Consider the following 13,090-nt stretch of genomic DNA (forward strand, 5'->3'; position numbering starts at 1 on the left):
AGGAAATACAGATCATCTCCTGTGAAGGGAGGGTCGACAGAGATATCATAAATATCCTCTAGAGGTCTTATCTGCCAAATATCACAACTATTTTCCTTTTGCCCAAATCTTAGACAATGGTAACAAAATTTAGAGAAAAGGTTAAGTTAGTTAAAATATATCTTTGTAACTGGGTATTTATCCACTTTCACTAACAGTTTATGAATGTGTGGTTTCTTAATATTCACACAAACTAATACTCTTGGATTCAAATCCGGAAAAGAGGCATCACTTCCTACACGAACTTGTCTGATTTGAATAATTTTGCTTCCTATTAAGCCTAACATTTCATGACTTCTGCGTCATCATGTTTAGCATTTAAGATGCTAGCCCGAGAGGTATTTCTTTCACCATCTTGGTAGAAATATTCATTCTTGGATATGTCTTTGTTGATGACATTACATTCTCAAAAGGGTACCATGAACCATTAGCAGTTACCCATTCAAAGTTATCACTATATCTATAAAATTATTTGTATCCACCCCTTTAACTTGGAAACCAATATTTAGCCCCCAGAAACACCCTAAAACGCCTCTAATTTCCCGATGCTTGAATAACTCAGTTGAGAAAACTCTATCTAAAATACTATTGGCTTTGATGCCGAAGTCTATCATAAATTCAGGAGGAGTTGGTAAAAGACCATTTGACTTTGATTAGTAAAACAATGTGGTAGAGATAGGCCGTTAAGATGCTTCAAAAGAAAAAAAACTATTAGCCATAATTAGAAAGGAGAGAAAGAAGAAGCTTTTAGGGGTTCAAGGAAAAGGAAAAAACAGATTCAGATGAACAAGAATAAAAACATAAGATATGTAGCGAGTTTCAAAAAAGGGGTTTATCATACCCGTGACTGGAAAAGAAAAACACTTTGGGAAATATAGAAATCTGCTCCAATAGGGTATCAACAAGACTTGCCTAGGGTATCTCGAAAATGGACTAATGTTACAAGGTTTATGTACTTACTAAAATGTGATGGGTTGTCTAGTGACAATAGTAGGTTTTGGGCTTTGGGATTTGACTAAAACAAAGAAAACACCAGCTTATACTAACCGATGGTTTAAACTACAAAAATTATTCTACCTTACACGAATACTTAAAATTATTTTAACTAAAAGATGGTAAAGTAATTTACCGAAAGAAAAAAAATGATTTTTAACGCTAATCACATCAAATTTACTGTTGCTATTGCCAAGTATCAAACCTCGGGCTAACATGGTTGTCCTAGAGTTTCCACCCATTCTAGAGAAGATTAAAAAGGTTAGGTACATGAAGAGTTATCATGTATTGGTGAAGCAAAAAGATTTAAACAAGAGAAATTTAATGGTTTAGGGAAAATGGGTAGAAAAAAAAATGTACAACAAGAGATACGTGGAATTGAAAATTCAAAGTATCCGTTATAGAGAGATTTTAACAGAGAGCAAAAAAAAAGAGTTTAGAAAAACAAGGGTTTGAGATGGCTTTCAAACACTCAAAGGTACCAGGAGATGTTTTTCTTTCCTCTACAAAGGTGATGTGATGTCGTGAAGGGAAATTGCATCGAATACAGTATTACTGGTCCCTTCGATGTTTTCCTGAAGTCTTTTTGCATCTCAAACATGCTGAAGGGCTTGGATTATTACAATACGAGTCCTAAAGAGATGAAGAAACTAAGTCAAGGAACTAAGGAACGTGTAGGAGGCAAATTGGAGAATTCAGGTCCTATAGATGTTTCCATTTTATCCCCCCTCAAGCTAGGGATTCAACACAGTTAGAAGATTACTCAAAAAACATTCGGAAATTTGCAAAAGTTTTTGATTTTTAAATGAGAAAGAAGAGAGCAAAAGAGCTATTTACTAGTCTTATATTATAAAAAGGAAATATTGTAGTACTGAATAAAACAGAAGTCTAAATAGCTACATAAGCTTTCTCAATCGGCAAATGAAACAAAGATGATTGAAAAATATTGCTCCATGCGTAGGTATATGGTCGAGCAAATTTTGTTGCTGATCACAAGGGAATAGTTCGAATTTCGGGGACGGCTGCTAAACCACAAATTGATGTAAAACCGTTTGGTCTCTATCATTGTTAAGCACGCATTGATGCAAAATAGTCTTTTTCCTCGTAATAAAGTCTTATGAAAAATATTTCTCCTCATCGTTTATGAATCTTCTACATGCCTTCATTTTAATAAGTCGTAATTCATGATTTTAAGAGGTTGTTTGAATATCACAAACAAAAATCAATCGAATAAGTCAGAAGAAAAACTTAACCTTTTTTTACTTTTAAAAGTCAGTTTCAATCTTTATTCCAAATTTCTAAACTTTTTGCTTCCACAAGTTGAGAAAATCTCTTCTTAATAATGTTATTGTGTATCCAAACATGTTATAAATATTTTGGCAGAGTGCATATACATATTTGGAGGAAAAAACATGGAAATTTTAATAAAAAAAGAAAAGGATTTATTCTTGTGACCCCATTCTTTTCTTCTTGTGACCCAACTGCAATTAGAACCAATGCGTAAAATCGGGTCCAACAGTAATTCATCTTCAGACCCTAGGCACTCTCTGTTACAGGTTCTATATATCCCCGTACCATCGTACGGTACTCAATCTCTGCTCCGGGTTCTGATCTTGCTGTTTTTTATTTGGGAAATCTCTGTTCGGGATCATTCTTAGATGAGTAACATGGATTTATGTCTGAATTAAGATATGCATGAAGGTACTTTATCAGAAGTGCACAAACTGTGTCAATAAGACCAGCGTCACGCTACTCGTAAGAGTAAAAAATTAGTAATTTTGTGTCAATTCACAAGATTCAAAAATTTAACCTAATTTTGTGTCAACTCTCTAAATTGGGTTTTGCCCAAATAACGGAGCATGCACGATATCTTTATCCCTATTGGTCGAGACTAAACCTAGGTAAGCTAGGAATTGGCCTATCATAGAGCCAATGGGAGTGAAATCCTAACAAAAGTTGGAAAAATGAGTAAAGAGGAAACCGTGATTTATTAGGTCAGTCACGGAAGAAGCACGACCGTGCCACTTGGCCGGTCAGTTTACCCTAACTCGCGCCCCGGCCCATGGTCGGACGGGCCTTGCTCCATATTGGCTTCCCTGCGCCCTTTTTCCCTATCGGCCAATCACATCGCGTCTAGCTTACAAGCTCCACTTTAAATTAGTAGCCAAAGTAGGCTTGTCGAGATGCTTATATTTCTTAAGGAATAGATCTTGGCCGCCCAAGTCAGTAGAAAACTAATCACGACCACACAAACTAACCTAAACTCTTACATGCTCGACAAATAAGGTGTTGTTGTGATGAGCGGATACCCACCTATTGCCTCGACCAATCACATTACTACTAGGCGACCTATTTCATTCCAAACCATTGGCCAAAGTAGGCTAGTCGAGCTGCATATAAGGGTCTTAAGTAGGTCAACGACGACCAATAATTTCTGCAATTCATCTCGGTCGTCCAACTTCACTAGCCGGTTTGGCCGGTATCGATCCAATCTCAATTGACCAATGAGGTACCGTGATTCCCACCTTTCATCCTACTCCTTAACAGACCAATCATGTCGTTCGTAGTCTACCTGTGCATCCACCAATGGCCGACCAAAGAAGGATGGTCACACCACTTTTTAAACTATGAAATCTGCGACTAATTCAAGCAGGCTCTATACAACGATGCTTTGCATGCATCGAATATTTTTAATCTACTTGCTTGAAAACGATGTTCCACATACATTGTTTTACAAACGATATTTTTAGAGCATCAATTACATAATTACTTAACCTAAAGCACCGGTGACCACCCGCTGCCTATCTTGCGTGTGATTGGTCAAAATATTTCACTACATGTAGGTTTTACGCACAAGACCCACGATACATGTTAGTTGAAGGAATAGTCACGTATTCATTCTTTTACTCTTTATGACCACTTCTCACATGTCATGATGGTAGGCCCACTCAGCAACTACCACACTTCACATAACTAGTTGTGATACGACCTGCTCCGTGTCATATGGACCTTACCATGCAGGTAGGCCTAGTTGTGAAAGTCGGATTTAGCCTTATAGGCAAGCCTTAATTATGCAAATCACGACTAAGAGCCACTCTCTACCAAAAATACTCGAGACATCAAACATGTCACAATTAGGGGATGTTCATCAGGGTATTTATCTGGCGATTTACAGCATGCAGTGAGCAATATACCCATTACGAAAAAGTGTCAGGATAGGCGGACAATTGACAAGAGTAGAGGAGCAATGGACGTGAAACCGTCTAGTCTTCCCTTCATGATAAGGACACGGTTTCATCACTTTCACACGATCTCCACCTTCTTACTCCTCCACAAATTCCACTTCCTATGAGATCAGGGTGTTCGACTATGATTTGATATAAATTGATTTTTAATCTATTCAATTAACAATGCAAGTATCTAAAAAAATACAGAGAACACACAACTTGTATTTTACAAGCAAGTTCCACATTCTGATACAAGTCATAAAACAACCACACCTTATAGAGCATATCTCTCTGATCTCAACACTTTCTATGCTTTCCTCCCTAAGATCAACCCTTCTCCTTCATTATGTGACCAAAACAAGACTGAAACGACCATATCTTGGTTTAGGCCAAAATTTTATAGATTGATCTCTCGAATCTAAAGTATTCATGTGCAGTACATTTATTTTGGTCTAAACTCGTTTCTCATCAACCTACCCACTTTTACTCTTTTCTCCAGTATCAGTTTTTGCCCTACTACACATATTCTTTAATATATTTTGCTCTTTTCAGTCAGGAAAAAAAATACTAGTTTTCTATCAAATGGATTTGTCCGTCTCGCAAGCAATTTGCAAATAAATGTAGTATATAAAATTATTTCCATCCAACAATCCACAACGTTTGACATATATTATCCTTTATTAGTTTGTTGAATATTGAAACATAAATCAAACATTTCTTAAAACCTAAATGCATACGTAATAAAAATATCAGAGTTTGTTACTGAAGGGACACACGCATTCCGTGAGCTAAATTACTAGTCTTATAAGGTGTGTTTGGTATTGCTGTGAGATTTAGAAAAGTGCTTTTTTGTTGTGTCGTGTTGTGTTGTGCTGTGAAAATAAAGTAACATAATGGTTGGTAAACTACAATTTAATAAAAGTGTTGTAAAATTAACGAATTGTAAATTCTGTTTGGTAAATTGGTATTTTAAAGTGCTGGTGATGCGGTTAATGACGAAAACATACATGTTTTAAAAATTAGTTTTAAATACACTATAATTGTAAAAAATTATATTTTTGATTCTAATATATTTAATAAAATATAAGTAATATTTATTTTTTATTTAAACAATATATATATTTTTCACTTAAATTTAAGATTCCCGAAATAAAAAAATAACTATTACAAAGCTTTGGCTGGCAACCTAACAACAAGCTCGGCACCAACTCCCTTTTGAATATTAATACCTAGCCTATGAAAAATGAAACTACCAAAACCACTACTGGCATCATTGCTAACTAAACAATTCTTCAGACGCTTTATTTAAATAATCATTTTTAACATTTAATAAAGAATTTTATCATTATGGTTTACTTCAAAAAAAATATTTTTATTCTAATTATTATTATCTTATTATTTAAAAAAATAAAAAATAGAGGAACAAAGTAGGAGTTAGAAATATAATTAAAAGTGAACAATAATCTAGGGTAATGTTTGTCTTTACGAAAAGACTAGCGCTCAACCCGTGGATTATGGATTAGAGTTGCCACAATGTAAGAGCAAAGGCTATGGGTAGTCTCCATTTGGAGACTAACGCGCCCATATGAAGGACCCCTCGCTCATATGAACGAGTGAACCCACTGTGAACAAAAAAATAAGAGCACTACAGGGGAGACGATTTTCCGTGAAAAAAATGTTTGAAACAAAACGGGGGACAGTCCACCGTTAACAAAAAAAGTTTCAAAATTCAATAACAAATTAATACCGGGAGGGAAAACTTAACATTCAAAAAACTGAATTTAAACATTCACGGGGGACAGTCCCCGTGAGATAGTGAAAAACGTTATAGACTGGGGACTGTCCCCCGTCCAACTCAAATTTTCTTCTACTAACGGGGCACTGTCTCCCGTTTGTTGTTTTTTATCTTGACGGGGATAGCCCCCGTCTAGTGTTACACTCCCAACCACTCGCTCAAATGAACGAGTGCATGCACGGGTTTGAGGGGAAAGGGGACTAAACACTACCCATGCAAGACTCTAATTTGTTCAAATTGGTAGTGCTAATGACACTATCCATAAGATTTGCTCTAAGGAAACTAATCATTTACTATATATATGAAAGGATATGGTCCTAGGGAAGACTGTGTTCTTTCTTTCAGATACACAACTAAGTTTCTTTCGAGCACACTTGTTTGATATTTAGCTGGACCTGGTGAGGATTCAGCACTGACTCTTGTGATTTGGTGCTTTACCTTGACCATACATAATAAGGTATACAAATAACGGAGCAACAAATAATAACATTATGGTAAAAAGAAAAAAACTCCATTCCAAAGAGAAATTGTTCATTGCCTCTTACTCTGCTACTATTAATGGGAAGAATGAGCGAATCAAGAGACCTCTACACCAATGCAAATGGCATATTAGAATCTGAAACTGTGATTACTTTTTATTGCCATTTGGAAAGAGCAGTAACCGTAAGAAGTATAGAACGATAGGTTCAGGTATGTAGACAAAATCTCATCTTAAGATAGATGATGATACGAAGGAATGTTAACACAAATAATAATTCAAGTCATTTAAAATACACCATACTTACTGTCTCATGTCTGTTGTTGTTCCACGAAATCCATACGGTGATCCTTCTAATGGTGGTTCACCTGGATAGTGCAACATAAAGTTGTCTGTGTCTGGACACCGGACTCCGCAGATCAAAGATTGACTGCGGGATTTATATATGGTCATTGTATAAGCCAACCTAATAAAGAATTTCCTTCTCGTCTCCATTTTCCCGCTTTAAATATCAGCAACGTTGTAATAAGATTTCCCGCTAAAATTATCCATCCAATGTTCAGTGTCGGGGTAGGCTGATGTTTTACAGTCGTGCAATTATCCATTTCGGGCAACGTCTTATCGGAGTAAAGCTTTTCAACTTTTAACGATTTTTTCGTAGCCCTCTCCAGCCAACCAAATACATGTGTGTCGCCTTGAACATGTCCCGATTTAAAACGTGAGTCGTTCGACTCATGAGGTAAAAGAAATCTTAACCCGTATTTGAATTCCAAGATGAAATCTCAACAGCTAGTTGTACAGGCTAACTTAGCTACGACCTCTTTTGCATTATAGATAACAAGATTAAAATAGAGAATTTGTTAAATCAAATTATGTGGGTCCATAATTACTGTTTTTCCAGCTTTTAAAAGCTAATGCTGAGTAGCTTTTAAAAGCAGGCCTAAAATGGAAGTGCTTCTGTTCAAAAGCATTTTGAAAAAATTTATCAAAATAATTTTTGGTAAAAGTTTGTTAGAAGTTTGTTACAAAGTGCTTTTGATAGAAAAAAATCCCAAACGAGATTACAAAAATGAAACAGTACTTAATAAGACAGGAATCTAAATAGCTACGTCAGCTTTCTTGATCGGCTAATGAAACAATAAGGATTGAAAAAAGATGCTCATACAATGGTTTGCATCCACAAGTATATAGTCGAGCAATTTTGTTGCTGATCTACCACGAGGGAATCATTCTGATATTAGGCACGACTGCTAAACCTAGAATTGATGTAAAACCGGTTGATCTTTATTATTGTTAATCATGCTATGGTGCAAAATAGTATTTTTTTTTCCATAATAAAGTTTTGTGAAAAATGTTTTCCCTCATTGTTTATGGATCTTGGTTTGACGAGTGTACATACTTCATTTATGAAAAATGAGTCGTTATTCATGATTTTAAGAAACCGTTTGGATGTCACAAATAAAAATCAATCCAAAAAGTCAAGATAAAAAATATAACATCTTTATACGTTTAAAAGTTAATTTTAATTTTTATTCCCAACCTAATTTCTGAATATTTTGCTTTCAGAAATTGAATAGCTGTTATTGCCCGAAAAGAAATGTTTCCTCGTTTAATTGGAGGCTCCTAGAAACAATTAGGGGCCCTGCACTACAGGACAATAAGGGACATGAAATAGCAATTATGAGTTATCCCTTATCCCAGATTTTTTGAAATGGCTAAACTATCCCTAAATTATTGGTGTTAATTAAGTAATTAGGTAAATGAATATGTTAATTAGTTTAGTTAGATTAAAATCAGATTTTGGGTAAATTTTATGATAAAAGAAATATTGTGTTTTTGTGTTGTGGGGAAGGAGAAGTAGAGTTTTTGGGGGAAAGTTAGGGTTATTTGAAATGAGTGATTCTAGTGGAGGAAATGATGTTGGTAAAGCTTCAAATAACAAACATGATTGTGTTGATGGTCTCATTGTCTCAACTAATCCCATGGATTTGATGTTTAATGAAGAGATGTTAATAGAGGAAGCCATGAATATTGGTGCAAATGAAGATCCCATTGGTAAAAATGAAGGAACCAACCCTCAAAATGAGGAACCCCAAGCTCAAAACAATCAGGTAAACATCTTATACTCTTTGTTTTGTGTGTTTGTTACTCCAAGTGGTAGAATCATCCCCACTATGGAACAACTCAGTGTAAGGGTCGTCAGAGTCGGGTTGTGTATACCCAAACGACTTTGTGAGGTCGTCAGTATATTGACACTCCCAATAACGACTCAAACCTGCAACTTTTCCAGGTTATGAAAAATCGTTAGGGTAATGTGATACAGACTGACGATCCTTTTTAGACTGGTCATCTAGAGTCGTCATGTTTTTTGGTTAACAGAGGAACGGCTCTAAAACCAAAACTCCCTGTAAAATGCAACACTTAGGGTCGTCATATTTGTGGTCATATGCCATAACGATCCTGGAAACCCATTGCAAATGTTATCAAGGGTCGTTAACCGCCGTAGTAATATGGTGTAACGAATCTTGCACTGGATTTTCATAATTTTTGATTTCATAGAATCATTTCATTGAATCGTAAAAGGCATACATCTTTCATAGCGTTGCACTAAAGGAAATGAAATACAATAGATAATAACGCTACACTTAAACACTTAACCATAAAGGTTGTACTTATAGGTAGTGCCGTGCAAGATGAGGTAGCAATTGTCGAACTCAAACTTTTTTCCACGAAGCACCTCGTATCGGCCATACACCTTCCCCAACTGAAAACGCAAAAGAAAAACTTAGTTAGTGTTGTTGAAAGTTTTCGATAAATTTGACCTCTTGTTTAAATACTTACTCTTGTAACACCCAACATATCGGGCATGGCTTTCCTTACGGCCTTAATTTCTCTTTTGAAAGCTTCACATTCCAATTTTATCTCCTCGAACCGTTCCTTGACGAGTTTCAAAGACCTTGAGTTGCAATTTCCGTCCAACGCCACAAAAACGATGAATACACGGTTCCACCAAGAATCCGATGTTTCATCAATGTCTTTTCCTTGAGCTTCAAAGTGGTTTGTGACTGTCAACCAAGCTCTCGCAATGGCGCAACTCTTTTCGGGAGTGTAGGGAGTAGTCATGGCGTTTCCTCTTGTTTTTGCTCCTTTTGGTGATAAATGAATGAGAATGAATGTGAAAGTTTGGAATCATGGTTTTGGTGAAGAAGAGGTGAGATATAGGTCTCTATTTATAGAGATTAATGACCCAACAATCATTTTTTTGAATTTTTAACCGTTGCCCGACTCAACCATATATGGTGAATTCAAAATTCACATTAACTGCTAGCTGGGTCGTTAAATATATATTAACAAAGTGACGAGTCTTGCAGATCAAAAGAGTCGTCATTATGTTATGTTTATCCGGTGACGACCCTTTAACAAAGTTGAAAATAATGATGTGTGAATAATGTGTGTTTAAACTAAAAAGTCGTTAATTGTATGCTAGGGTCGTCCTAATTTACCAAAAGAGTCGTTCACCTGCAATAAAACCATGACAACTCTATCCCTGATATACATACCTGATTTCGTCGTCAACCTGCTAAAAAATATAGCTGACGACCCTAAAAAATTTTAGAATGACCAGGAATCTTGGTATACAGAAAAGTGGTCATTTTGATTTTTTAAACATTGTTACCATCATTACCTTCATCCTCCTCCTCCTCCTCCTCCTCATCATCATCACCACCACCACCACCACCACCACCACCTAGTCCAGAACTACCATTACCACCACCATTACCATCGTCATGAATCTCTTCTTGTTCCATAATTTCTTCCTTATCGCTACCGGAAGCAGATACAACAAGGGTGGAAGAAGGTGACGAATCCGACGAATTATTATGTGAGTCTCTTGGTTCTTTCATAGACAAAGGTGCCTCATCCGTCTTTCTTCCTCGGAATGGACCGGCATTTAAGTATCTAGTGTGTCGGGGAGGTTTGGAAGGATGAGTGGGCATGTGTTTCTTGTCTTTCTTTTTACTACATTGGTAACATACACAAAAAAGGAACAAATAAGTTCAGTATTTCATGCTATCAGAACAAGGGTCGTCACACTTTTGTTCAAAACAAAAAACGACTCTCATACCTAATAGGACGAGTCTAACTAATATGTGACGACCGTATCATTTTTTTGGACAGTGAGTCTTTTTGTTTCTGTACAAGGGTCGTCATCTGTTACTATATAGAGGTAACGACTCAAATATAAACCAAAAGAATTCAATCACTACTCGCTTATATATAATGACGACCCTACCAATTCTTAAGACAGAGAGACTGTTCTTAGCAGAATTACGGTCGTCAAAAAGGATTCTGTTACAGAGTTAACGAGCCAAATCTAGGGCAAAAATTTGTAGTAGCAGAATTAGGGTCGTTCCCTATAACATCATACAAATTAAAGATTCTTCATAGAGTATACATGCAAATATAAGGTCGTTATGTTATAACATCATACATAGTAACGAGCCAAATCTAGGGAAACAATTTTGAAGATGTTCATGATCCCTCACAATTCTTGAAAGATTCATTTATTTATGGTATTTCCGGTTATGCCTCATGATCTCAGCACGTTTCTCTTTAAAATCTTTCGGCAAATGGGTTTCTTACGGTATATAACTTAACTACTCTTCAATTTACTATCCACGGAGTTTGGAAGGATCTCGTTATTTCTTTAGGTGCAAATGAGTTTTATTGTCCCTATGGACGTATCTGGCCATTGGAACTAGCAATTCTTTTATCGCTTTGTAAAACTATCCAAGATTCCAAGCCATATATGGCAAGGACATCTAATACAAATTTTTCAAGTGAAGGCCCTGGACCCTGGTGACTATTGTGTTTCTGTATTCTCTTAGTAGCCTCTTGCGAACTCCTAAAAAAAAAGAAAAACGCAATTGTTGGCTAAGAACCCTCACAATATAGGTGAGAATGGCAACTACTTTATCACCAACATGGAATTGTGCATCTGACCCAATCTCTTTACTTTTGTTCAATATGTCAGCTCTTCGTAGTTAGGGTTCCATTTTTATGATTTTCTTTGTTACGTTTGCTAAAGAAATTCCATCTTATTGTTGATGCCCTAATTTTGTGGGTACTAGGGTGATATACAGTTTGTTTATCGATTTCTTTCTTTCTTTCTTTTTTTTTTTACCTGTTTTTTTTTAATAGAAATTATACATGTTACTTTAGCTTATGTGGTGAAACTTTCAGAGGCTATAAATATTATCTTGATTTTTAACAATAATTTGGAAATTCTGATAATTTTTTCTTGTGACGGGTTTTATGTTTTGCATCATGCACAAATATAGTTATTAAATTTGAAGGGTTAGAGCGACTATATGTTTTCATGTTCCATACTCAGGAATATTTTTATCTCTAGGTCTTCATCTTTGTGGAACAAGGAGCACATAATTATTTTAGTTACAGTTCCAACCCTCTCTACTTGGTTTATATTTTAGTATTTGTTTTGGTAAAATTTCCATTTCCTTGTGTTGGTTGTTGTTTCTTGCTTGGTTCCAAGTTTCAATATAGCCAGGAAGCATTGCAGTGCACCTCTGTACCATAATTTATTGTGATTTTCTATATCTTCCACCTTTTGACTTATGTTTGTTTGTTCATAGGGTTTTGTTTTGACTAATTCTTATGATGTCTTAGTGTCGTAATTTAGTTAGATTTGTATATGTAATCCAGTTTAAACTTCTTCATTGTTTTCCTTGATTGCTTGAGTGCATGGTAGTCAATGCTAACTATTTACACCAGCATGTCAATAAGCTATAAAGAGAAAGTGATTATGCAAAAAAATTAAAGAAATTAAAGATCCCCTGTGCACATGTTGAGAAGCTGCAGATCGAAGAAATCTGACGACGGTATGATCAGTACTATTTCCAAATATGCATAATCCTATGTATTCCAAATTTAAACGGAAACATGTCCTTAGCAAAGTCTTTTGATATGTTTTTAGCAAATCGTGGAAACTATGTACCTTCAAATATGTAACCGTACGGGATTATTACCATATGAATTAGATATTTGTCCATATATTTTAATAGTTACCTCATTGGATGTAATTTTGCCTGAGAAAATATTTTAAGGAAAGCGGGTTTGGGTGGCATGTGTGTCCAATATACGACTATCTTTGATCCAATCAATAATTATGTATGCGTATTTTTTCAATCACATGGAATCACTGCGTTGTATCGAGTTCTAATTAATTATCCATGTAAGGAAAAACACTCTTTCATAAAACAAAAGTAATTAGTTTGGTTGAAGGCTGGAAATGCATAAATCGCTTCAAATGTAACAGGAAAATCGAATGCAACGATAATCATTTGTATAGTAATGCGTTGGGTGCAGAGCTTCCACGCCATCAATTAAACATAAGAAAATAATGTGAGGAGCCAATAATTAAACATTACTGATGCAAACAGGTACAGAATTCGTCTTAGAGTGGTGGATCACACTTTAAGAAGGTATTGAAAATCAGTATTCCTGATAATTAATACCTTCATTGACTAAAGCTACACA

This window comes from Papaver somniferum, chromosome 2 (genome assembly GCF_003573695.1).
Source record: "Papaver somniferum cultivar HN1 chromosome 2, ASM357369v1, whole genome shotgun sequence".
Classification (NCBI taxonomy): domain Eukaryota; kingdom Viridiplantae; phylum Streptophyta; class Magnoliopsida; order Ranunculales; family Papaveraceae; genus Papaver; species Papaver somniferum.